The sequence below is a fragment of the Balaenoptera borealis genome, assembly GCF_965194805.1.
Source record: "Balaenoptera borealis genome assembly, chromosome: 15".
Lineage (NCBI taxonomy): Eukaryota > Metazoa > Chordata > Mammalia > Artiodactyla > Balaenopteridae > Balaenoptera > Balaenoptera borealis.
The window spans coordinates 24,758,617-24,783,632 of record NC_138871.1 but is presented as its reverse complement, the minus strand read 5'-3'; the positions used below and the strand labels follow the sequence as shown (position 1 = coordinate 24,783,632).

The 25,016-nt window shown below is 38.1% G+C and overlaps 2 long non-coding RNA genes across 2 annotated transcripts in view; one reads left to right on the top strand and one right to left on the bottom strand.

Annotated features, from left to right (window-relative positions):
* The window catches only part of LOC309611963, a 326,570-nt gene extending 311,773 nt beyond the window's left edge, over positions 1 to 14,797 (bottom strand). The window contains exon 1 of the long non-coding RNA XR_014234862.1: positions 13,519 to 14,797. This is a non-coding gene — a long non-coding RNA (uncharacterized lncRNA). The remainder of the gene's footprint in view (positions 1 to 13,518) is intronic.
* LOC309611960 overlaps positions 1 to 25,016 on the top strand; it is a 161,709-nt gene that overhangs the window by 29,737 nt on the left and 106,956 nt on the right. The window lies entirely within an intron of this gene.

Below are 25,016 nucleotides of genomic sequence, written 5' to 3'. Positions count from 1 at the left end.
ATCTTATATGTTCTGGTAAAATGTTATAAGACATAATTCTAGTTATTACTTTAAAATGTATATCTCAGAAATAACTAAATTTCCTTCTCAATTACATTCTTATGAACTTTCATCAAATCTTTAACCATGGTCATTTTTAAGTCTTTTTTCATTTACAGACAGTTCTGGGTTACTCTGATGCTTTTGCAAAAATGTTCCTATGAAAGGGTTTCATCTTCAAGGAATTCATGGAAAGTACTCTGACAAGTACAGGTTTCTGGTAACTGACTATACTGCTGAAATGAATGAATAAGCATTTTCAGAACTCTAATGGAAAACTGATGAATTCCCTAAAGTGCTAACAAGAGATTAAGGTGAAAAAAAATAATTACATGGGACTGAGTGAACTGATGAGGACGATTATAATTTTTGTGACTTTCTGTTTGAATTAAAAAAAAAATCCCACAAGGACTCAGAGGCAAAAAATATACAAATCAATTTTCACTGCAAAGTAAAGGAGCTGTTACAGTGGAGGATTACTGGACTGAATGTCAATATTATGACATAGTATGAGTGTGTTTTGTGTTTGGTAATTGCAATCATTGTTGTTTTTGTTGTGGTCATCCATTTACAAAGCTTGGTGTCAGTTTATTTATCTCTTGTAAAAATAAAATACAGTGTGTGTGTGTGAAAAAAAACAAAAACAAAAACAAAAACAAACAAAAAACAGAGCTGGGGGAATCAGACTCCCTTACTTCAGACTATACTACAAAGCTACAGTAATGAAGACAATATGGTACTGGCACAAGAACAGAAATATAACTCACTGGAACAAGATAGACAGCCCAGAGATAAACCCAGGCACCTATAGTCAACTAATCTATGACAAAGGAGGCAAGGATATACAATGGAGAAAAGACAGTCTTTTCAATAAGTGGTGCTGGGAAAACTCGACAGCTACATGTAAAAGAATGAAATTAGAACACTCCCTAACACCATACACAAAAATAAAGTCAAAATGGATTAAAGACCAAATGTAAGACCGGACACTACAAAACTCTTAGAGGAAAACTTAGGAAGAACACTCTTTGACATAAACCACAGCAAGATCTTTCTTTACCTCCTAGGGTAATAGAAATAAAATAAATAAACAAATGGGACCTAATGACCCTTAATAGCTTTTCACAGCAAAGGAAAGTGTAAACAAGTTGGAAAAACAATCCTCAGAATGGGAGAAAATATTTGCAAACGAATCAACGGACAAAGGATTAATCTCCCCAATATATAAACAGTTCATGCAGCTCAATATTAAAAAAAAAAAAACAAAAAAACAATCCAACCAAAAAATAGGCAGAAGACCTAAATAGACATTTCTCCAAGGAAGACATAGAGATAGCCAAGTAATCTCTTTGTATTTCTGCGGTGTCCATTGTAACTTCTCCTTTTTCATTTCTAACTTTATTTCTTTTCATATCTAAATGCACTGAGCTCAAATGAAAAGTCATTCTAACAGAGACCCTACACAGCTGAACTCCCAAACTCATTCTATGAGGTCACCATCATCTTATTACCAAAACCAGACAATGATATCACAAAAAAGGGGATTACAGGCCAATATCACTGATGAACATAGATGCAAAAATACTCAACAAAATATTAGCAAACCAAATCCAACAATACATTAAAAGGATCATACACCAAGATCAGGTGGCACTTGTCCCAGGGATGCAAGGATTTTTCAATATCTGCAAATCTGTGATACACCATATCAACATATTGAAGAATAAAAACCATATGATCATCACAATAGATGCAGAAAAAGCTTTTGAGAAAATTCAACACCCATTTATGTTAAAACCCTCCAGAAAGTGGGCACTGAGGGAACATACTTCAACATAATAAAGCCCATATATTACAAACCTACAGCTAGCATCATACTTGATGGGGTAAAGCTTAAATCATTTTCTCTAAGATCATGAACAAGTCAAGGATGTCCACTCTTGCCACTTTTATTCACCATAGTTTTGGAAGTCCTAGCCACAGCAATCATAGAAGAAAAAGAAATGAAAGGAATCCAAATTGAAAAGGAAGAAGTAAAACTCGCTGTTTGCAGATGAAGACATACATAGAAGATCTTAAAGATGCTATCAGAAAACTGTTATGAGTTCATCAATGAATTTAGTAAAGTTGCAAAATATAAGATTAATACACAGAAATCTGTTGTATTTCTGTACACTAAGAACAAAAGATCAGAAAGGGAAATTAAAGAAACAATCTCATTTACGATGGTATCAAAAAGAATGAAATACCTAGGAATAAACCCACATAATCAGACAAAAACCTATACTCTGAAAACAATAAGATGCTGGTGAAAGAAATCAAAGGTGACACAAACAGATGGAAATATACACCATGTTCTTTGATTGGAAGAATCAATATTTTCAAAATGACTATACTACCCAAGGCAATCTACAGATTCAATACAATCCCTATCAAATAACCAATGGCATTTTCCACTGAACTAGAACAAAACTTTTGTTTGGAAATACAAAAGACCCCAAATAGCAAAAGCAATCTTAGGAAATTAAAATGGAGCTTGGAGGAATCAGGCTCCCTGACTTCAGACTATATTAGAAAGCTACAGTCATTAAAACAGTATGGTACTGACACAAAAACAGAAATATAGATCAATAGAACAGGATACAAAGCCCAGAAATAAACCCAAGAACCTATGGTTGATTAATCTATGACAAAGGAGGTAAGACTATACAACAGAGAAAAGATAGTCTCTTCAATAAATGGAAAATTAAATTAGAATATTCTCTAACACCATACACTAAAATAAATTCAGAATGGATTAAAGACCTAAATGTAAGGCCAGATAGTATAAAACTCTTAGAAGAAAACATAGGCAGTACACTCTGGCATAAATCACAGCAATATCTTTTTCTATCCTTCTCCTAGAGCAAAGGAAATAAAATCAAGAATGAACAAATGGGACCTAATTACATTCAAAGACTTTTTCATAGGAAAGGAAACCATAAACTAAGACAACACACAGAATGGGAGAAAATATTTGCAAGCTATATGACTGCCAAGGGCTTAATCTCCAAGATTTACAAACAGCTCATGCTGCTCAATATCAAAAAAGAAATAAAAAACAATCAAAAAATGGGGAGAAGACCTAAAGAGACGTTTCTCCAAAGAAGACATACAGATGGCCAAGAGGCATATGAAAAGATGTCCAACATTGCTAATTATTAAAGAAATGCAAATCAAAACTACAATATCACCTCACACCTATCAGAATGGCCATCATCAAAACGTCTACAAAAAATAAATGCTGGAGAGCGTTTGGAGAAAAGTGAACCCTCCTATACTGTTGGTGGGAATGTAAATTGGTACAGCCACTATGGAGAACAGTATGGAGGTTCCTTAAGATATTAAAAATAGAGCTACCATATGATCCAGCAGTCCAACTCCTGGGCATATATCTGGAAAAACCATGGTTTGTAAGGATACATGCACCCCAGTGTTGACTGCAGCACTATTTACAATAGCCAGGACATGGAAGCAAACTAAATGTCCATCGACAGAGGAATGTATAAAGAAGATGTAGTACATATATACAAAGGAATATTAGCCATTAAAAAGAATGAAATACTGCCATTTTCAGCAACATGGATGGACTTGGAGATTATAATAGTAAGTGAAGTAAGTCAGACTTCGAAAGACAAATATCATATGATACTGCTTATATGCAGAATCTAAAAAAAAGACACAATGAACTTATTTATAAAATGGAAACAGACTCACCAACTTAGAGAATGAACTTATGGTTACCAGAGGGAAAGGTGGGAGGGAGGGGTAGATTGGGAGTTTGGGACTGACAAATACACAATGCTATACTTAAAATAGATAACCAACAAGGACCTACTTTATAGCTCAGGGAACTCTGCTCAATATTTTGTAATAACCTAAATAGGAAAAGTACTTGAAAAAGAATAGATATATGTATAACTGAATGTCTTTACTGTATACCTGAAACTAGCACATTGTTAGTCAACTGTATTCCAATATAAAATTAAAAGAAAAAATGAAGCTCAAAAAGAACTTGACAGTAAGACCAGATTCTTGGGTATGGAAGAGTTCCATTTTCACGATCATCTTTAATATTCCATGTTTGAATTAAGCGATATCCTTCCATGAGAAAAGAAACTTCTTCTAAATTAAATGTTTCCAATCTAACATAAATTTTATACCACATAAATAAAAATTACATTTATGGGTAGAGGGCACTTCTGTTTGGAACTCTAAATATTTGATTTTTTCATAATTTCTATAATTTTATGGAGAATAAAATATTAGTTGGAAATGTCATTTTGATAGTTTGTTCTGGTTTCTGTTATATCTGTTAAGTTGCATACATGTGTTTGTATGTATGACAAAATACAGCCAATATCAGGGAAAAGAAATAAATCAGGTTTGGACTTTTATCATCAAAAAAAAAAAAAAAGTGAAATCAGATAATAGCTTTTGGAATTCAGTCCTCAACTCCACAATTTTGATAATGTAGTTTAGGCAATACCTTCATATCTAGAAACCAAGTTTAGGGTAGGAAGTCTGGCTAGTTATTATTCTTTGCCCAAGAGCTTCTTAAAGCCACAATTTTTTGAGGAATAAGTGAATAGAATCATACATTTTTGTGTAAATACATATGAACACCCATTCAACGAAATATACAGGGTTTAGATAGGTGGTAATGTCAACCCAAAAGATCAAATCTGATCTAGTTTTGACTGGTACACTAACCTGGGGATTTTCCTTCAATGATACAAGGAGGTAGATCTCTTTGAATAGTTTTAAAAGTATCCTCAACTCCATGTCACCTTTAAACCAGATACTTTCAAGCAGTACAGTATCTATTTCATCAAGCCAAGTGTTGGATTGTCTGAGATTCAAATAGTCTGTGGTAATTGCTACCTTGACAATGAGTTTTAACTTTTAACACAAATTTTAAACTTTCACCACAAAGATCTCCCTAGTGAATGGTGCTATATTTTATAACCTAGGAACATGTTGTTACCTTGAATTAAATTTGTATACCACTGACCATTATAGGACCACCGTATGTAGTCCTGAATACTAATTTTGAATTTGCTCAACATGAACATTTTCCTAATACACACAAAAAGTCATTTCCAGATGTTATTCCTATCATGGGCATTCTGCTCCAAAGTTAAAATTCCTTTTGACATTGTGAATAAACATAGCTAACTGTGTAACTGTGTGGTGTTGTTTATATGTGTGTTTTCATCAGCTGCAACAGAATGAACCACAAGAAATTTAACTTTTTCCTGCATTGTCCTATAAGTGCTTAGCCAACTCTACAATACATTGAAGGACAACATTTCTGTATAGACGTATTTTTGCAATTGGTTATTTCTGCTTAATGCATATAATTCTGGTGCATTCTGTAGACACTTATAAAAAATAAGCTCAACACCTAAAAAATGTTTTAAAGCCTGAGGAAATTTTCACTTAATACATAATGACATAGCATTATAGCAATGCTTATTTTATTTATTTTAAAAACTTTAGAAAATTAAGTCCTTTTTTTAAAGTTTATTTTTCATCACTCATCTTTTCTGTATACTGATCATTGTTCTTGTTATGGCTTGTCTTATAATGGCTTATTAAGTCATATTTTCCTGTATTAAGTCATATTCACTATGCACTCACTTTCTTTGCATAGTGAACACATCATATACATATTTTCCTGAAATATTCCCATCGGCTTATCTCTATGCACCCTGTTTTAAAAGGTGGCATGGGTATCAAGAAAAACTGTTTAAAAACCAGCAGAACAAGTAGCATAATAATAAATAATCACTTTATTCTGGCCTCAGTTTCTGGAAGTAATGGGGAATGTGGTAAACTAGACCTGAAATTACCACATGAGGGGGATTACAAGCATGTATAATTTACTAAATTATCTTTTAGTTATTGATTTCTTGGTTATTTGAATTTTGGTTAGTATGGTCTGTGCGACACCAATCCTTTAAAAGTAATGAGACTTGTTAGGTGTGGTGCAATATTTGGGAGATTTTTGTAAGTATTCCATATGTACTTAAAAAAAATGTGTATTCTGTAGGTATGGGGTTTAATATTCTATGTAAGTTCATAGATCAAGCTTGCTAATGTGTGCAAGTTTCCATGTTCTTACTGACTTCTGCTTGATCTATTGGTTTCAAGTTTTATGTTAAAATCTCTCATTTCAATGTGAACTTTATTTCTATTTATGGTTCTGTTAGTTTTGCTTCATATCTTATGTTTTGATGCTATGCAATTAGGTGCATGTGTAAATTTAGAACGGATAAACTAAACATCTTATCATGCCCCCTCCCTTACTTCTTATAATGCGTTTTACATAACACTTCCTTTGTTTCTTTTTAGTATGCATATACGTTTGTTTCAGTTAGTATTTGCCAGACATATCTTTGACTTTCAACACTTCTGTGACTTTATGTATTTGATGTATCCCTTGTAAATGGCATATAATGATGCTTATTGTTTGCACCAGGAATTCATGTTGCCATTTTATAATGATGAATATGAGATTGCTCTCTTTCTCTTTTTTTTTACTTTTTTATTTTGAAGCAATTCCAAAATCACAGAAAAGTTGCAAGAACAGTACAACACCTACGTCTCCTTTACTTTGATTCCACTGTTGTTGACATATGACCACATTTGCTTTATCATTCTCTCTTTGTCTGTCTGTTTAGCTTTCTCTATATTTTTATAGCATTTAAGAATAAGTCTCAGACATGATGATTATTGAATGTATATTTTTCTAAAACAAGGACAATCTCCTATATAACCACAGTAAATCCATGAAAATCAGGAGATTAATATTGGTACAATACAACCACCCTACCTTCAAACTCCATTCAGATTTCTTTCCACTATCCCAATAAAGTCATTTATAGCAAAATCAGAAAATCAAACAAATATACAAGATGTACTTCTCTTCTTCTCTTTTCTTTCTGGCCCAGAATTTTATCTGGGATTGTGCGTGGGATTTAGTTGTCAAGTCTTCTTAGTCTCCTTAACTTTGGAAAAATTTCTCAGTCTTTCCTTGGCTTCCATGGCTTAATACATTTAAAGTATAGAGGTCAATTAATTTCATTACATACTTGTTAAATATTCCCTCATGATTCAATTCAGGTTGTGCAATTTTGGCAAAAATATCACAGACTTGATATTATATGCAATATGAGGTTGATTTGTCCCATTACTATTGATGATCACTTTTATTACTTGGTTGAAATGGTGTCTGTCATATATTGTCACTGTAAGGTCAATTTAAATTATTTTTTACCTATTAATTATTAAGACCATAATTAACACATATTTCTTGGAGAACTAGCTTGAGATTATGAAGATATATGGTTCCTTATCAAACTTTCACCCACTGGTTTTAGCAACCATTGATGAGTCTTTTTTTTTTTTTTTTAACATCTTTATTGGAGTATAATTGCTTTACAATGGTGTGTTAGTTTCTGCTTTATAACAAAGTGAATCAGTTATACTTATACATATATTCCCATATCTCTTCCCTCTTGTGTCTCCCTCCCTCCCACCCTCCCTATCCCACCCCTTCTTTTTGATTTATTATTTAATTGAAGGAAGAGAGTAGGGGAAAAGTTGAACAATTCTGATCCAAATGAATTTCTCATTTTTCTCTTTAAAAAATAGATAGGCAAAGAATTTGTTTTTCTCTAGGACGTGGAGCACCTGCTTTTGGAGTCACTTCAGGTGTTTCTTAACTATGCCTCAACTCATATTTACTGAATCAGAGCCTGGAGGGTGGAGAATGGGAATCTTCATGTTGAATAGGTTCTCAGATGATTCCTAAATATAGGGAAACACTCTAATAAGAGAGTCAAGGGACTCCTGGTTTAAGGATTTACAAATTGTGGACAAAGGGCACAGAAGTTGCATTAAATGTAATAGATAATAAATATAACTTCAGACACATGATTGAGACAGAATGGACTTATTCAGTTTAGAATGCTCACATTCTGCTCCCAAATAGATGAATGTGCAGCAAACCATTTAAGCAGATGGCTGTTTTGCTCTACATAATACAAGTAGAGTGGGAAAAAGGGTACTTTTCTCTGTAGTTCTAAGGTCTCCACCCACAGTCTAAACTTTTTATTTTGCTTGGTGGATATCAAAGCACATAACATTTCAGTCCTATCTAGTTTATTCCAAGCCTCCCATCTTCAGCTCATTATATCTTCTGATTTCCAGTAACAAATGCCTTTTTATCCATTGAGTTGCTAATTTCTTTGTCTCTTGAAAGCCTCTGCTGCTGTGAATCATGAAAGAAAATTCTATCTTTGTGTATAACACCTTCTGAGTATTGTTTTACCTTGGAAAACTTATCTGAACCATGGTCCCAGACATGTTACATCTGGCCACTTTTTATTATAGTCCTGGTATGAATTGGCCATGGACTTTTCACAATTATAGTCCTATTTCAAATCTCCCTGAAGTGCCATAACTTTGCCCAAGTGGATTTATTAAGTGCTTTTTAACCAGCTCAAACCTCAGTCTCATCAGTAAATAGCAGTCTGGATTTCCTCAGTTGATATTAATTGTTTTAATCCATCCAGGCTTTTCAGTAATTCAGTCATAGGAAATTTCATTGTAAAGAAATTGCCTACAAAAAATGGTCATTCCCAGTTACCTGTGTTTTCCTGGCTTAAGGTTAGATTGACGTTTTTATGAGGTATGCTATTTATTAACATGACAGGCACAGAGGTTAAAATTATTTTTCACTTGAAGACTACTTTTTATAACTCTGAATAGAAATACTGCCATCTTAAAACATAAAAGCTGGAGATGTAAGAAATATCTCCTTCGAATAAAAAAATAACGAAGTTTGAACACAGAAAAATATCTGACATTTTTTGAGTTTCAATCAAAGACTGAAGTGATGAAACAGATAGCAAAAGTATTTAGTTTGGTTAAAAATTTTTTATTGACCTGAGTGTTTATTAACATATTAATGACTTATCTTTTATTGGTTTAGATACTGTTTACCAAAAACTGACTTTACATACATATGTCATGTCATTTTGCCATAGCTGATTTTACAGATATAAATTGTTACTCTGGAGACCAAGTAAATTTCCCTATCATTAGAAAAAACACACCTGTCTGACTCTAAAATTATGCCTCTTCTTTTCTGTCATCCTACTCATTATGACTCCTATCACAATAGGTACAGAAATTGTCATCCTTGGTGAATCCAAATATTGGCATAAATCTCAACCTATTAGGTTAAAGTGACAGAAAATGTAAATTTTCTTAGTTTCTAACAAAAAAAATATTGTTAGATTTCCTTATGCTTCAAAAACAAAAGGTGGTTCCTCACAAATGTAATATTTCCCATTTCTTGCATAGGGACTAGTGATGAGAAAATATATTTCTTAGAATAATTTTTAAGCTTAAAAACTCTATGTGCTTAGAGTTATATTGGCAAACCCAAGTGCTTATTGGTTTCCTCCTACTTTGATGAATATATACAATGCTAGCAAAACCAAATAAATAAAGTAGGAAGGTTTTAAAAGTTCCATTATTTTGAAACATTGGCAATTTGTAAATCTTGGCAGTATATATGACCAGGCATATGTGTGCCTACTACTTGTACACCAAAATACCTGTTTTTCTTCTCCTCACCCCTTCCCTCCCTGTCTCACCTTTCTCTTCCTGTCCACTTCTTTTCCATTCATTTCTGTCTCTGTCTCTGTGTTCTATTTCTAATTTTCTCACTCAACACTTGGAAATCAATACCCATCCATATTGGACATGCATTGTGCTCACTCCAAATACCATATCCTTTTAAGACTCATATATATTTAGTCACTTGTCAGATCTTGGCAAATAAAAATTTATAATGTTTTAATTTCAACAAAAATCCTCATTCACTTGACACTCTATTTATTAATTAGATTAGAACATTTCAAGATAAACTAAAAAAACCCTTTGCTTTTTACTTTGAACATTGAAGGTTTAGCAAACAAAATACATTTGTGTTACTGAGAAATAAGCTATAATATAAAAAAGCCCTATATTATGGTTGTTCATTATTGTATTTTATTTTTATAACATTTGATTTTCATATTATAAGAGTAATTCAATATATCATTTGAAATTATGGGAAAGTATATTGGATAAAATTTTACCTGAAATTCCATGAATGAGAAAATTACTCTCTTAATATCTTAGAGTATATTTCCTTCTTCTAGTTTGTTGCCAGTTACCCTTCAGAGTTGTCAGCTAAAAAATCAAGGGATTCTTCCTTATTGCCTTTCCTCAACTCAACTGGATTATGTTTCCTGTTATATGTTACCATAATTCTCTGTGCTTCAAACTCATAGTACATAAACAGTTTAGGTGTAAAAGATTATTTATTATCTCTCTCCACCTGAGGCACAGACTCTGAGTTGTTTGCTGTGATGGCCTAGCTCTTACCAAAAGGAATAAAAAATATAGGCATACAAAATTTTGAATACTATATTAGTTTTATAATCTGTTTAAAAATGAACATGTTATAGCAATCTTCCATGTTATCAAATATTTTCTGAAACTCTATATATGTTTTATCTATATTTATATGTATAGCTATAAGTAGATGTGGAAATAGATGTTTTCCATTTTACGTAGTCAAATATAAGAAAATTTTCCTTGATGGGCTCAAATTATTATGCATTAGAAACACATTTCATTAGCTCAAGATGGCAGAGTAGGAGGATGAAGCTCACCTCTTCTTACATAAGCACCAAAATTACAACCAACTGCTGAACAACCATGGACAAAAAAACTTTGGAACCTAACAAAAAAGATACCCTACATCTAAAGGCAAAGAAGAAGCAACATGGGACTTCCCTGGTAGTGCAGTGGTTAAGAATCCACTTGCCAATGCAAGGGATATGGGTCAATCCCTGGCCTGGGAAGATCCCACATGCCACAGAGCAACTAAGCCTGTGCACCACAACTACTGAGCCTGTACTCTAGAGCCCACGTGCTGCAACTACTGAAGCCTGCATGTTCTAGGGTCCATGTGTCACAACTACTGAGCCCATGTGCTCCAACTACTGAAACCCACACTCCTAGAGCCTGTGCTCTACAAGAAGATTAGCCACTGCAAATAAGAACTCCACACACCACAACGAAGAGTAGCCCCCACTCACCACAACAAGAGAAAGCCTGCATGCAGTGACAAAAACCCAAAGCATCCCCCCCCAAAAAGAAAAAGTCACAAGATGGTAAGAATTGTGCAATCATGATAAAATCAAATCCTGCACCCACCAGTTGCACAACCCACAAACTGGTTGTGACAGAAGTTCTGTCACAGGAGTGAAAGTACTGAGCCCCACATCAAGCTTCCCAGCCTTGGCGTTTGGCAATGGGAGGATGAGTCCTCAGAGAATCTAGCTTTGAAGGTCAGTGGGGTTTGATCGAAGGAATTTCACAGGGCTGGGGGAAGCAGAAACTTCACTCTTGGAGGGTGCACATAAGGTTGCATGTGTACCAGCACCTAGGGGAAAAAATCAGTGACCTCATAGGAGACTGGGCTAGACCTACCTGCTAGTATTGAAGGGTCTCCTGCAGAGGTGGGGGGTGGTTGTGGCTCACTGTAGGCACAAAGACACAGGCAGCAAAGGATCTAGGGAGTACTAATTGGTGTGAGCCTTCCTGGAAGCTGCCATTTGTCCCACCCTACAGCCTGTAGGCTCCAGTGCTGGGATGCCTCCGGCCAAGAAACCAACAGGATGGGAACACAGCCCCACCCATCAGCAGACAAGTTGCTAAAAGTCTTCCTCAGCACAGCCCTGCCCACAAGAAGGACAAGAGGAGGGAGGGGCAAGATGGCAGAAGAGTAAGACACGGAGATCACCTTCCTTCCCACAGATACAGTAGAAATACATCTACACGTGGAACTGCTCCTACAGAACACCCACTGAACGCTGGCAGAAGACGTCAGACCTCCCAAAAGGCAAGAAACTCCCCACGTACTTGGGTAGGGCAAAAGAAAAAAAGAAATAACAGAGACAAAAGAATAGGGACGGGACCTGCACCAGTGGGAGGGAGCTGTGAAGGAGGAAATGTTTCCACACACTAGGAAGCCCCTTCGTGGGCAGAGACTGCGGGTGGCAGAGGGGGGAAGCTTTGGAGCCACGGAGGAGAGCGCAGCCACAGGGGTGTGGAGGGCAAAGCAGAGAGATTCCCGCATGGAGGATCGGTGCTGAGTAGCACTCACCAGCCCGAGAGGCTTGTCTGCTCAGCCGCCGGGGTGGGCGGGGGCTGGGAGCTGAGGCTCGGGCTTTGGTGCTAGCTGGGAGGGAGTCCAGGAAAAAGTCTGCAGCTGCCGAAGAGGCAAGAGACTTTTTCTTGCCTCTTTGTTTCGCAGCACGCAAGCAGAGGGGATTCAGAGTGCCACCTAAACGAGCTCCAGAGACGGGCACGAGCCACGGCTATCAGCGCAGATCCCACAGCAACAGGGGCGCAGAGGGAAAAACGGAGAGATTCCCGCACGGAGGCTCGGCACCAAGCAGTGCTCACCAGCCCGAGAGGCTTGTCTGCTCAGCTGCCAGGGCAGGAGGGCAGGCGGGGGCTGGGAGCTGAGGCTCGGGCTTCGGTGCTAGCCGGGAGGGAGTCCGGGAAAAAGTCTGCAGCTGCCGAAGAGGCAAGAGACTTTTTCTTGCCTCTTTGTTTCATGGCGCGCAAGGAGAGGGGATTCAGAGCGCTGCCTAAACGAACTCCAGAGACGGGCACAAGCCACGGCTATCAGCGCGGAGCACAGCGACGGGCAGGAGATGCTAAGGCTGCTGCTGCCACCACCAAGAAGACTGTGTGAGAGAACAGGTCACTCTCCACACCGCCCCTCCTGGGAGCCTGTGCAGCTCGCCACTGCCAGGGTCCTGTGATGCAGGGACAACTTCGCCGGGAGAATGCAGAGCGCGCCTCAGGCGGCTGCAATGTCACGCCCGGCCTCTGCCACCACAGGCTCATCCCGCATCCGTGCCCCTCCCTCCCCCCATCCTGAGTGAGCCAGAGCCCCCGAAGCAACTGCTCCTTTAACCCCGTTCTGTCTGGGTGGGGAACAGACGCCCTCAGGCGACCTACATGCAGAGGTGGTTCCAAATCCAAAGCTGAACCCCGGGAGTTGTATGAACAAAGAAGAGAAAGGGAAATTTCTCATGGCAGCCTCAGAAGCAGCGGATTAAAGCTCCACAAACAACTTGATGTGCCTGCATCTGTTGAATACCTGAATAGACAACGAATCATCCCAAATTCAAGAGGTGGACTTTGAGAGCAGGATATATTAATTTTTCCCCTTTTCCCTTTTTTGTGAGTGTATATGTGTATGCTTCTGGATGAGATTTTGTCTGTATAGCTTTGCTTTCACCATTAGTCCTAGGGTTAGGTCCGTCCGTGTTTTTTTTTTTTTTTTTTTTTTTTTACTTAAAAAATTTTTTTTCCTAATAAATGTTTTCTTAATAATTTTTTCCTTATTTTCTATTTGTAAAAATTTAAAAAAATTTTATATAAGTTTTCTCATATTTTCTATTTTAAAAAATTAAAATTATTTTTCTTAATAAATTTTTTCTTAATAATTGTTTTCTTATTTTTTACTATAAAAATTAATAAATCTATTTTTAAAAATTAAAAAAAATTTTTTTCTGAATACATTTATTCTTAACAATTTTTTTTCTTATTTTTTATTATAATAGCTTTATTTTATTTTATTTTATCCTCCTTCTTTCTTTCTATCTATTTTTTTCTCCCTTTTATTCGGAGCCGTGTGGATGAAAGGCTCTTGGTGCTCCAGCCAGGCATCAGGGCTGTGCCTCTAAGGTGGGAGAGCCCACTTCAGGACACTGGTCCACAAGAGACCTCCCAGCTCCACGTAATACCAAACAGCAAAAATCTCTCAGAGATCTCCAACTCAACATCAAAACCCAGCTTCACTCAACGACCAGCAAGCTACAGTGCTGGACACCCTATGACAAACAACTAGCAAGACAGGAACACATCCCCATCCATTAGCAGAGAGGCTGCCTAAAATCATAATAAGGCCACAGACACCCCAAAACACACCACCAAACGTGGACGTGCCCACCAGAAAGACAAGATCCAACCTCATCCACCAGAACACAGGCACTAGTCCCCTCCACCAGGAAGCCTACACAACCCACTGAACCAACCTTAGCCACTGGGGACAGATACCAAAAACAACGGGAACTACGAACCTGCAGCCTGTGAAAAGGAGACCCGAAACACAGTATGATAAGCAAAATGAGAAGACAAAAAACCACACAGCAGGTGAAGGAGCAGGGTCAAAACACACCAGACCTAACAAATGAAGAGGAAATAGGCAGTCTACCTGAAAAAGAATTCAGAATAATGATAGTAAAGATGATCCAAAATCTTGGAAATAGAATAGACAAAATGCAAGAAACATTTAACAAGGATGTAGAAGAACTAAAGAGGAACCAAGCAATGAAGAAAAACACAATAAATGAAATTAAAAATAATCTAGACGGGATCAATGGCAGAATAACTGATGCAGAAGAACGGATAAGTGACCTGGAAGACAGAATGGTGGAATTCACTGCTGCGGAACAGAATAAAGAAAAAAGAATGAAAAGAACTGAGGACAGTCTCAGAGACCTCTGGGACAACATTAAACGCACCAACATTCGAATTATAGGGGTCCCAGAAGAAGAAGAGAAAAAGAAAGGGACTGAGAAAATATATGAAGAGATTCTAGTTGAAAACTTCCCTAATATGGGAAAGGAAACAGTTAATCAAGTCCTGGAATCACAGAGAGTCCCAGACAGGATAAATCCAAGGAGAAACACGCCAAGACACACATTAATCAAACTATCAAAAATTAAATATAAAGAAAACATATTAAAAGCAGCAAGGGAAAAACAACAAATAACACACAAGGGAATCCCCATAAGGTTAACAGCTGATCTTTCAGCAGAAACTCTGTAAGCCAGAAGGGAGTGGCAGGATATACTTAAAGTGATGAAGGAGAAAACCTACAACCAAGGTTACTCTACACAGCAAGGATCTCATTCAGATTTGATGGAGAAATTAAAACCTTTACAGACAAGCAAAAGCTGAGAGAGTTCAGCACCACCAAACCAGCTTTACAACAAATGCTAAAGGAACTTCTCTAGGCAAGAAACACAAGAGAAGGAAAACACCTACAATAACAAACACAAAATATTTAAGAAAATGGGAATAGGAACATACATGTCGATAATTACCTTAAATGTAAATGGATTAAATGCTCCCACCGAAAGACACAGACTTGCTGAATGGATACAAAAACAAGACCCATATATATGCTGTCTACAAGAGACCCACTTCAGACCTAGAGACACATACAGACTGAAAGTGAGGGGATGGAAAAAGATATTCCATGCAAATGGAAATCAAAAGAAAGCTGGAGTAGCAATTCTCATATCAGACAAAATACACTTTAAAATAAAGACTATTACAAGAGACAAAGAAAGACACTACATAATTATCAAGGGATCGATCCAAGAGGAAGGTATAACAATTGTAAATATTTATGCACCCAACATAGGAGCACCTCAATACATAAGGCAAATACTAACAGCCATAAAAGGGGAAATCGACAGCAAAACAATCATAGTAGGGGACATTAACACCCCACTTTCACCAATGGACAGATCATCCAAAATGAAAATAAATAAGGAAACACAAGCTTTAAATGATACATTAAACAAGATGGACTTAATTGATATTTATAGGACATTCCACCCAAAAACAACAGAATACACATTTTTCTCAAGTGCTCATGGAACATTCTCCAGGATAGATCATATCTTGGGTCACAAATCAAGCCTTGGTAAATTTAAGAAAATTGAAATCGTGTCAAGTATCTTTTCCGACCAGAACGCTATGAGACTAGATATCAATTACAGGAAAAGATCTGTAAAAAATACAAACACATGGAGGCTACACAATACACTACTTAATAACGAAGTGATCACTGAAGAAATCAAAGGGGAAATCAAAAAATACCTAGAAATAAATGACAATGGAGACACGATGACCCAAAACCTATGGGATGCAGCAAAAGCAGTGCTAAGAGGGAAGTTTATAGCAATACAAGCCTACCTCAAGAAACAGGAAACATCTCGAATGAACAACCTAACCTTGCACCTAAAGCAATTAGAGAAAGAAGAGCAAAAGAACCCCAAAGCTAGCAGAAGGAAAGAAATCATAAAGATCAGATCAGAAATAAATGAAAAAGAAATGAAGGCAACAATAGCAGAAATCAATGAAACTAAAAGCTGGTTCTTCGAGAAGATCAACAAAATTGATAAACCATTAGCCAGACTCATCAAGAGAAAAAAAAGGGAGAAGACTCAAATCAATAGTTTTAGAAATGAAAAAGGAGAAGTAACCACTGACACTGTAGAAATACAAACGATCATGAGAGATTACTACAAGCAACTCTATGCCAATAAAATGGACAACCTGGAAGAAATGGACAGAATCTTAGAAATGCACAACCTACCGAGACTGAACCAGGAAGAAATAGAAAATATGAACAGACCAATCACAAGCACTGAAATTGAAACTGTGATTAAAAATCTTCCAACAAACAAAAGCCCAGGACCAGATGGCTTCACAGGCGAATTCTATCAAACATTTAGAGAAGAGCTAACACCTATCCTTCTCAAACTCTTCCAAAATATTGCAGAGGGAGGAACACTCCCCAACTCATCCTACGAGGCCAACATCACCCTGATACCAAAACCAGACAAAGATGTCACAAAGAAAGAAAACCACAGGCCAATATCACTGATGAACATAGATGCAAAAATCCTCAACAAAATACTAGCAAACAGAATCCAACAGCACATTAAAAGGATTATACACCATGATCAAGTGGGGTTTATTCCAGAACTGCAAGGATTCTTCAATATACGCAAATCAATCAACGTGATACATCACATTAACAAATTGAAGGAGAAAAACCATATGATCATCTCAATAGATGCAGAGAAAGCTTTTGACAAAATTCAACACCCATTTATGATAAAAGTCCTGCAGAAAGTAGGCATAGAGGGAAATTTCCTCAACATAATAAAGGCCATATATGACAAACCCACAGTCAACATCGTCCTCAATGGTGAAAAACTGAAACCATTTCCACTAAGATCAGGAACAAGACAAGGTTGCCGACTCTCACCACTATTATTCAACATAGTTTTGGAAGTGTTAGCCACAGCAATCAGAGAAGAAAAAGAAATAAAAGAATCCAAATCGGAAAAGAAGTAAAGCTGTCACTGTTTGCAGATGACATGATACTGTACATAGAGAATCCTAAAACTGCCACCAGAAAACTACTAGAGCTAATCAATGAATTTGATAAAGTAGCAGGATACAAAATTAATGCACAGAGGTCTCTTGCATTCCTATATACTAATGATGAAAAATCTGAAAGTGAAATTAAGAAAACACTCCCATTTACCATTGCAAGAAATAGAATAAAATATCTAGGAATAAACCTACCTAAGGAGACAAAAGACCTGTATGCCGAAAATTATAGGACACTGATGAAAGAAATTAAAGATGATACAAATAGATGGAGAGATATATCATGTTCTTGGATTGGAAGAGTCAACATTGTGAAAATGACTCTACTACCCAAAGCAATCTACAGATTCAATGCAATCCCTATCAAACTACCACTGGCATTTTTCACAGAACTAGAACAAAAAATTTCACAATTTGTATGGAGACACAAAAGACCCCGAATAGCCAAAGCAATCTTGAGAACGAAAAATGGAGCTGGAGGAATCAGGCTCCCTGTGTTCAGACTATATTACAAAGCTACAGTAATCAAGAAAGTTTGGTACTGGCACCAAAACAGAAATATAGATCAATGGAACAGGATACAAAGCCCAGAGATAAACCCACACACATATGGTCACCTTATCTTTGATAAAGGAGGCAAGCATATACAGTGGAGAAAAGAAAGCCTCTTCAATAAGTGGTGCTGGGAAAATTGGACAGGTACATGTAAAAGTATGAAATTAGAACACTCCCTGACACCACACACAAAAATAAACTCAAAATGGATTAAAGACCTAAATGTAAAGCCAGACACTATCAAACTCCTAGAGGAAAACATAGGCAGAACACTCTATCACATAAATCACAGCAAGATCCTTTTTGACCCAGCTCCTAGAGAAATGGAAATAAAAACACAAATAAACAAATGGGACCTAATGAAACTTAAAAGCTTTTGCACAGCAAAGGAAACCATAAACAAGACCAAACGCCTGCCCTCAGAATGGGAGAAAATATTTGCAAATGAAGCAACTGAGAAAGGATTAATCTCCAAGATTTACAAGCAGCTCATGCAGCTCAGTAAGAAAAAAACAAACAACTCAATCCAAAAATAGGCAGAAGACCTAAATAGACATTTCTCCAAAGAAGATATACAGATGGCCAACAGACACATGAAAGAATGCTCAACATCCTTAATCATTAGAGTAATGCAAATCAAAACTACAATGAGGTATCATCTCACACCGGTCAGAATGGCCATCATCAAAAAATCTAGAAACAATAAATGCTGGAGAGGGTGTGGAGAAAAGGGAACACTCTTGCACTGTTGGTGGGAATGTAAATTGATACAGCCACTATGGAGAACAGTATGGAGGTTCCTTAAAAAACTAAAAATAATACTACCATACGACCCAGCAATCCCACTACTGGGCATATACCCTGAGAAAACCATAATTCAAAAAGAGTCATGTACCAAAATGTTCATTGCAGCTCTATTTACAATAGCCAGGACATGGAAGCAACCTGAGTGTCCATCATCGGATGAATGGATAAAGAAGACGTGGCACATATATACAATGGAATATTACTGAGCCATAAAAAGAAATGAAATGGAGGTATTTGTAATGAGGTGGATGGAGTTAGAGTCTGTCATACAGAGTGAAGTAAGTCAGAAAGAGAAAAACAAATACAGTATGCTAACACATATATATGGAGTCTAAGGAAAAAGAAAAAAGAAAAAAAAAAGGTCATGAAGAACCTAGTGGCAAGATGGAATAAAGACCAGACCTACTAAAGAATGGACTTGAGGATATGGGGAGGGGGAGGGGTGAGATGTGACAGGGTGAGAGAGTGTCATGGACATATATACACTACCAAATGTAAAATAGATAGCTAGTGGGAAGCAGCCGCATAGCACAGGGAGATCAGCTCCGTGCTTTGTGACCACCTAGAGGGGTGGGATAAGGAGGGTGGGAGGGAGGGAGACACAAGAGGGAAGAGATATGGGAACATAGGTATATGTATAACTGATTCACTTTGTTATAAAGCAGAAACTAACACACCATTGTAAAGCAATTATACTTCAATAAGGATGTTAAAAAAAAAAAAAGAAGGACAAGACCCAGCTCTACCCCTCAGTAGGCAGGAACAAGTCCCTCCCATCAGGAAGCCTGCACAAATCCCTTATACAACCTCATTCACTAGAGGGCAGACAGCAGAAGCAAGAATTACAATCCAGCCTCTTGTGGAATAAAAACTGCAATCACAGAAAGTTAGACAAAATGAGACAGCAGAAGAATATGTCCCAGGTGAGGGAAAAGATAAAACCCCAGAAGAACAACTAAGTGAAGTAAAGATAGGCAACCTAGAGAAAAAACATTCAGAATAGTGATAATGAAGATGTTCCATGATCTTGGAAAAAAGAACAGAGGCAAGAATCAACAAGATGCAAGAAATGTTTAACAAAGACCTAGAAGAACTAAAGAAGAAACAAACAGAGATGAACAGTACAATATCTGAAATGAAAAATACAGGCAGAAGAATGAGTTAGTAAGTGACCTGGAAGACAGAATGGTGGAAATCACTGCTGCAGAGAAGAGTAAAGAAAAAAGACTGAAAAGAAATGAAGACAGTCTAAGAGACCTCTAGGACAGCATTAAATTCCCCAACATTTGCTTTATAGAGGTCACAGAAGGAGAAGAGAGAGAGAAAGGAGCTGAGAAAATATTTGAAGAGATAATATTTGAAAACTTCTCTAACATGGGAAAGGAAACAATCATGCATTCCAGGAAGTGCAGAGAATCCCAGGCAGGATAAACCCAAGGAGGAACATGCTGAGACACAAAGTAATCAAACTGACAAAAAATAAAGACAACAAAAAATATTAAAACAAGGGAAAAGCAATAAATAACATACAATGGAACTCTGATAAGGTTATCAGCTGATTTCTCAACAGAAACTCTGCAGACCAGAAAGCAGTGGCATGATACATTTAAAGTGATGAAAGGGAAGAACCTACAACCAAGAATACTCTACCCAGTGGCAGAGTCAAGATGGCAGAGTAGGAGGACATGGAGTTCACATCTCCTTGCAGCTAGGGAACCTACTGGGTGCTGGAGGATGTCCTCAGACACCTAAGGGGATGGGAAGAACCCCCAAGTGACCAGGTAGGACATGGGAGGGAAGGAGGGAGGGAAGAAGAGTGGAGACGGGATGGGACCAGTGCCCCTGAGGGGGTGCTGGAAGAGGGGAGAGTTTCCTGTGCTCAGACAGATCTGCTCACTAAAGGGTATTGGTGGGAACAAAGGGGGACCTTTGAGGGATGGGGGTTTGGAGCAGAACATGGCCAGGATCTCCCCCACGCGCTCAGGCCCCAGTGAGACTGCTGGAGTCCCAGCCTTGGCCCACACACCCCTGGGGCCTGAGCCCCCACTTCCCCAGGGCCCCCTCACAGCAGGCGGACTGGCAGGGACAGAGAGGTCCCTGCCAGGGCCTCTTCTGGCTGCATGGGTCTTCGAGCATGAACCACAGCCCTGAAGTCCTCTTCCAGCTGCGTGGTTCCCGAAGCCTAAATTGCTCCCCACACCAAGGCCTCTTCTGGCCATGTGGGTCCCTGAGCCCCATAGCCACACCCTCAAAAGTCCCCCTGTAGGTCCTGGCAGCCTGAGTGACACACCTGACAGGGCCTCCTCTGGCTGCATGAATCCAGGCAGCCTGAGTGCCACCCCCGTCCAAGGCCTCCTCCAGTTACACTGGCCCCTGTGGTTGCTGGCCTGGGCCTGCACCTCAGCTGGCCTGTGTGGACACATGTGCTCCAGACCAGCTCCAGGCACAGACACTGGTGAAAGGAACACACCCAGAGGAGGGGCTGACACAGTACAGTCAGAGACCAACCTACAGGTCTTGGAGACCAACTGGGGAGCCAAGGGTAGAACGTAGCTCACTGTAGGGGCAAAGACACTGATAGAGGAGGCACCAGGGAATGTTTTTTTCTAATTTTAATTATAAATTTTAAAATTTTATTTTTAACTGTTTCTATTTTCTTTATTTTTTACTTTTTACTTATTTTTGTTGTTGTTCTGTTTTGTTTTGTTGCTTTGATACATTTTTATTGTTATTTTTTCTAATATATTTTTTATTTTAAATTCTTTGTTATTGTTCTGTTCTTTTCTGGGTTTTTTTTGTTTTTTGTTTTTTTTTTCTGCACTGCATGGCTTGTGGAATCTTGGTTCCCAGGCCAGGGTTGGGCCTGAGCTCCTGTGGTGGGAGCACCAAGTTCAAGCTGCTGAAGTAACAGAGAACTTCAGGTCCCAGGGAATATTAATTGTTGTGTGGTCTCCCAGAGGTCCTCATCCAAACACCAAGAGCTAGCTCCACCCAACCGTTAGCAAACTCCAGTATTGGACCCCTAAGGCCAAATAACCAGCAAGACAGGAATGCAGTCCCACCCACCAAAAGTAATGAGATGACAATATGTCACAGATGAAGGAGCAAGGCAAAAGACTAAAGACCAAATAAATGAAGAGGAAATAGGCAATCTACCTGAAAAAGAATTCAGAGTAATGATAGTAAAGATGATCCAGAATGGCGGAAGTGAAATGGAGGCACTGATTGAAAAAATACAAGAAATGTTTAATGAGGACCTGGAACAAAAGAACAAACAAAGAGTTATGAACAACAAAATAACTGAAATGAAAAACACACTGGCAGGAATCAATAACAGAACAACTAAGACAGAAGAATGAATAAGTGAGCTGGAATATAGAATGGTGGGAATAACTACCAAGGAGCAAGAAAAAGAAAAAAGAATGTAAAGAAATGAGAATAGTCTCAGAGATCTCTGGGACAACATTAAACGCACCAGCATTCAAATTTTAGGGGTCTGAGAGGAAGAAGAGAAAGAGAAAAGGTCTGAGAAAATATTTGAAGAGAGTATAGTCAAAAATTTCTCTAACATGGGAAAGGAAAGAGCCATGCAGGTCCAGAAAGTGTAGAGAGTGCCATGTATGATAAACCCAAGGAGACACACTGAGACACATATTAATCAATCTAACAAAAATTAAATTCAAAGAAAACATATTAAAAGCAGCAAGGGAAAAGCAACAAATAACATACAAGGGAATCCGCATAAGGTTATCAGCTACTTTTTCAGCAGAAACTCTGCAGGCCAGAAGGGAGGGGCACTATATATTTAAAGTAATGAAAAGGAAAAAAAAATACAACCAAGATTACTCTACCCAGGAAAGATCTCATTCAGATTCAACAGAGAAATCAAAAGCTTTACAGACAAGAAAACTAAGAAAATTCAGCACCATCAAACCAGCTTTACAACAAATGCTAAAGGAACTTCTCCAGGCAGGAAACACAAGAGAAGAAGAAGAAGAAAAAGAAGAAGAAGAAGGAGAAGAAGGAGGAGGAGGAGGAGGAGGGGGAGGAGGAGGAGGAGGGGGAGGAGGAGAAGAAGAAGAAGAGGAGGAGGAGGAGGAAGAAGAAGAAAGGGGAAAAGACCTACAAAAACAACCCAAAACAATTTAAAAAATGGTAATAGGAATGTACATATTGATAAATTACCTTAAATGTAAGTGGATTAAATGCTCCAACCAAAAGACACAGACAGGTTAAATTGATACATAAAGAGACCTACCTGTATATATGCTGTCTACAAGAGACCCACTTCAGATCCAGAGACACATACAAACCAAAAGTGAGGGCATGTAAAAAGATATTGCATGAAAATGGAAATCAAAAGAAAGCTGGAGTAGCAATACTCATATCAGATAAACTAGACTTTAAAATAAAGACTGGGGCTTCCCTGATGGCGCAGTGGTTTAGAATCTGCCTGCTAATGCAGGGGACACGGGTTTGAGCCCTGGTCTGGGAAGATCCCACATGCCACGGAGCAACTAGGTCCGTGAGCCACAACTACTGAGCCTGCGCGTCTGGAGCCTGTGCTCCGCAACAAGAGAGGCCGCAATAGTGAAGAGGCCTGCACACCGCGATGAAGAGTGGCCCCCACTTGCCGCAACTAGAGGAAGCCCTCGCACAGAAACGAAGACCCAACACAGCCAAAAATAAATATAATAAATAAATAAATAAAAGATTACTATTAAAAAAAAAATACTGTGCAGCTATTAAAGTTATTTAAAAAAAAAAATAATAAAATAAATAAATAAATAAATAAAGACTGTTACAAGAGACAAGGAAAGACAGTATATAATGATCAAGGGATCAATCCAAGGAGAAGAGATAACAATTATAAACATTTATGCATCCAAGACAGGAGCAGCTCAATATATAAGGCAAATGTTAACAACCATAAAACAGGAAATTGTCAGTAACACAAAATAATGGGGGACGTTAACACCCCACTTACACCAATGGACAGATAATTGAGACAGAAAATCAATAAGGAAACACAGGTTTTAAAGGACACAATAGACCAGGTAGACTTAACGGATATTTATAGGACATTCCATGCAAAAGCAACAGAATAAACTGTCTTCTCAAGTGCAAACGGAACATTCTCTAGGATAGATCACATCTTGGGTCACAAAACAAGCCTTGGTAAAGTTAAGAAAATTGAAATCATATCAAGCATCTTTTGCAACCACAACACTATAAGATTAGAAATCAATTGCAGAAAAAAAAAGAAACTGTAAAAAACACAAACACATGGAGGCTAAATAATATGGTACTAAATAACCAAGAGATCACTGAAAAAATCTAAGAGGAAATGAAAAAATACATAGAAACAAATGACAATGAAAACATGACATCCCAAAACTTATGAGATGCGGCAAAAGCAGTCCTAAGAGGGAAGTTTATAGCAATTCAATTCTACCCTAAGAAACAAGAAGATCTCAAATAAACAACCTAACATTAAACCTAAAGGAACTAGAGAAAGAAGGACAAACAAAAGCCAAAGTTAGTAGAAGGAAAGAAATCATAAAATCAGATAAGAAATAAATGAACTAGAGACAAAGAAAACAATAGCAAAAATCAATGAACAGGGGGAGCTTCAAGATGGCAGAAGAGTAAGATGCGGAGATCACCTTCCTCCCCACAGATACATCAAAAATACATCTACATATGGAACTGCTCCTATAGAACACTTACTGAATGCTGGCAGAAGACCTCAGACCTCCCAAAAGGCAAGAAACACCCCAAGTACCTGGGTGGGGCAAAAGAAAAAAGAAAAAACAGAGACAAAGAATAGGGACGGGACCTGCACCAGTGGGAGGGATCTGTGAAGGAGGAAATGTTTCCACACACTAGGAAGCCCCTTCGTGGGCAGAGACTGCGGGTGGTGGAGGGGGGAAGCTTCGGAGCCACAGAGGAGAGCGCAGCAACAGGGGTGCAGAGGGTAAAGTGGAGAGATTCCTGCACAGAGGACCAGTGCCGAGCAGCACTCACCAGCCCGAGAGGCTTGTCTGCTCACCCACCGGGGCGGGCGGGGGCTGGGAGCTGAGGGTCGGGCTTTGGTCAGTTCGTAGGGAAAGGACTGGGTTTGGTGGCATGAACACAGCCTGAAGGGGGCTAGTGCACGACGGCTAGCCAGGAGGGAGTCTGGGAAAAGGTCTGTAACTGCCTAAAAGGCAAGAGACTTTTTCTTGCCT